Genomic DNA, 3,005 nt, shown 5'->3' with positions numbered 1-3,005 from the left:
CTATTTGCATAGAGTTTAGGTTGGAGAATGTCTCTAGGATGATGACCCTTGTCGAGTTTGCCAATGTGTTCGGACTTGATGTTTCGCCTACCCGAACATCAAAGCCCAAAAAGTATAATGTTGCACCATTGTGGAGGGCCATGACGGGCCGGGATTTCATTCTTATCAAAGAGTGTCTTGCTTTTCACATCCAAAACCCGATCTTGAGGCTTACATATAGATTTCTTTCGGGTACTCTTTTCGCCCGCCGTGATCCGGCCATTGTCAACCAATTGGACCTTGTATTCATGGAATCATACCTCAACATTCAAGGGAGAGATAGGTATCACTTCAATGCACCTCTAGTTTTGCTAGAGAAGTGGGCAAGGTTTAGAAATGGGGATGATGATGGAATGAAGCACATAGTGAATGGTGGACTCATAACTAGACTTGCAAAGCACTTCAACCCAAGGTTCAATGAGAACAATGAGTACACTCCACTTACGGGGGGGGACAAGAATTGATGAAGATCTACTTGTCGTCCAACACCATTGGATAACCCTTGAGGGGGTTGACAAGAAGATAAAGTGGTTAACGAAAGGGAGCGATCCACTCTATCTCCCAATTCACGATCTACCTCGGATCTCCCCAAGAAGAGGAAGCTTGTCCCCAATGCCCTCCTACCTCATCCCAAGTCAAAAAAGGCAAACTCCACCCCCACAAAATCCACCACCACAACAAGAACAACAAACTCCAAATGAAAAGATAAAAGTGCCTCCTTACCCCTTTCCCTACCAACCATACAACCACCCAAATCCCTTCATCCTCCCCTGTGACGACTTTGTCACGGGAATTTTGCAAGATTTACACTACCGTCAATATGAGACCTCCGTGGACACTTATTATGCTCTTTACCCCCAATACTTTGAGATGGCTCAAAAAGGACGGATTAGTGAGGAAGGAGCTTTCCCCTCATGGGCTCAAATGGAATTACTCTTTCCTAACTCGGAGAAGGCTAATGAAGGGGCAAACGGTCGCAAAGAGGAAGAAAGTGGGGATTCTTGTGGAGGTGATACGGTGAAGCTTGAGAGTGAAGATGAATTCATGGATCCAAGTCTAAGTGATGCTTCAAGGGATATTTGGGATACCGATATTGAAGGAGATGATGCCGATATCTAGGAGATTACTTCATCACTAGGTGGAGCGGGCAAGAGGCACCCACCTTAGTTCAAGTGAAGTTTTCTCATCTCTCCTCTTTATCTTTCTTTTTCATGAAAAGAGCTTTGTATCTTGTTTCTTTGTATTTTATTTCATTTTGATCATTGTTGGTTTAGTCCTAGCAACATCAAAGGACTCACACCTCGGTACCATTGAGGTGTTCTTTATTGTTCCCATTTTTGAAAATCCAAAATGACAATCTAGTTTCATGCATAGCATAGTGTGTGCATGAACTATACCCATGCTTTGACATTAGCAATAGTGTCTTATTTGGTTTGGGGAAGTTAATGTATACACAACGGGAGGTAATCTAAATTATCCTCTCCGTCATAACAAAAACCATGCATCATGTAGTATAACTTAGTGTAGAATTGCATTTAGTATAGAAATCATGCATCATCTTTGCATAATTTCCATCATTTTGGCCATTGAGGACAATGCCCATATTAGTGTGGGGATGGGAATTCTAACACTTAACTTTTATTCAAAAACCCATAAAAATTGAAAAATCAAAAATCATAAAAATTGAAAAAAATTGAAAAACCAAAAACAAGTTCATTTCCTTTGTATATATTGTTTTGTATATATTGTCTTGTATATATTGTGTTTGTTTATCCTTGTTCACTTTGATTGACTACGCCACATCCAAGACATGAGGATATTGAAGACCGCATGGTATGATCTTTCCAATCTCCTTTTTCCTCTTTATGTTAATGACTATGTGGCTTTATTTTGATTGATGCGGTACAACAATGTGAATTTAGGACTTGCATTTAGTTTATATGGCATATTAGTCGGTAGAATCATTTGCATTAGGATGTTTATATGCTAGTTGCATCATGGCATGTAGTTTGCATGTTAGAAAAATTTTGCGAAACCGTCTACTTGGGAAGCTTGACAAGTGTATATAGGCCCTAGTAGATGCTTTTTATTCTTAAGACTTTGCTTGTTAGAATGCTTGTAAAACACCCTAGGATGTGTCATGCTAGTATCCTTTGACCCATGGTTTAAGGCCTAGTCAAGAGTACCTTGTGGTGTGATAACTCCTTGGCTACCGTTTATTCCAAGGTGACCCTTGAAACCATGCATACTTCCATCATTCATCCATGTTCTACCATACATTTTTGTCATCAAAAGGGAATGGGCACAAAAAGAAATCAATTTGAGTTCAATGAAATGAAAAGTGAAAGAAAGTTTGCAAAAATGCATCAAATGAAAAGAGGAGCAAAAATAGAACTCCTAAGCTTCAAATACAAGGCACCCTCGTTACTAATTGGGGTGACTTTGAAAATGTTCAAAAGAAATGCAAAAAAGTTGTCAAGTATTGAAAAGCCAAAAATCAAAAAGAAATGGCAAGAAAGTGTTCTCAAATGTCAAATGCCAATGAAATTGGGGGGAAAAACAAAAATGAAAGCAAACTCCCAAAATGAAACTCAAATATCTATCGATCCCTTTATCCATCGTATTTATTTTTGTGCATGGTAGAGAGGGGACGACCCTTCTTCTTGTCTAGGCAAGAGGGGGAATTCCGCGATCCTCCAGTGTTTCTAACACCATAGGGAGTCTACTCTTGACAAAAGCATTTAACGATTGAGGACAAAGGTACCCTAGCTTGACACCTTTTGGAGGTGATTTATTGGTATCCTTCTAGGCTTAGTAGTTTGAACAAATTGCATCTATGAAGGATTGTGTACCCTTGAATTGCTTCCCTTGTAGATAATTTCTGTTGGGAAATGTGTCCTCAATAATAGTGCGATTACATGATTTAAATATCATTATTAAATCTCATTTTAAAGAATACAATTGGG

The sequence above is a fragment of the Silene latifolia genome, chromosome 2 (genome assembly GCF_048544455.1).
Source record: "Silene latifolia isolate original U9 population chromosome 2, ASM4854445v1, whole genome shotgun sequence".
In the NCBI taxonomy this organism is placed as follows: Eukaryota; Viridiplantae; Streptophyta; class Magnoliopsida; order Caryophyllales; family Caryophyllaceae; genus Silene; species Silene latifolia.
This window is presented reverse-complemented; position numbering follows the sequence as displayed.